Source organism: Macrosteles quadrilineatus, unplaced genomic scaffold (assembly GCF_028750875.1).
Source record: "Macrosteles quadrilineatus isolate MER2022 unplaced genomic scaffold, UCM_ALF_1.0 Scaffold_3__2_contigs__length_128488019, whole genome shotgun sequence".
In the NCBI taxonomy this organism is placed as follows: Eukaryota; Metazoa; Arthropoda; class Insecta; order Hemiptera; family Cicadellidae; genus Macrosteles; species Macrosteles quadrilineatus.
In genome coordinates, this window is record NW_026542596.1 from 100,856,675 (window position 1) to 100,857,029 (window position 355).

Below are 355 nucleotides of genomic sequence, written 5' to 3' on the forward strand. Positions count from 1 at the left end.
GTGCAGGAAGAGCTAATAGTTTCCGCGATCGCCGCTAGGTGCCGTTGGAGGAAATATCTCACGAATATCGGCGTTAGTATTAATTAATTTATTTATTCTTTAAATATTATGAACTTTAACGAACCATAAGTCAACTGCATAGTAAAAAATACACTATAAATTAAAAATAACCTACACTTATATGGTTTGGAACTACGAAAGATTGTAAAGATACCATTGTTTTCGCTAGGCACTCGCAGTACTATTTGAGTCTCTAAAACACGACTACCCCAAAACTCCACTAGCAGTTTTGTCAATCAGTACGGTATGAACTTACCACTGATACATGATGACCGTACCACCTCATGATCTTCAT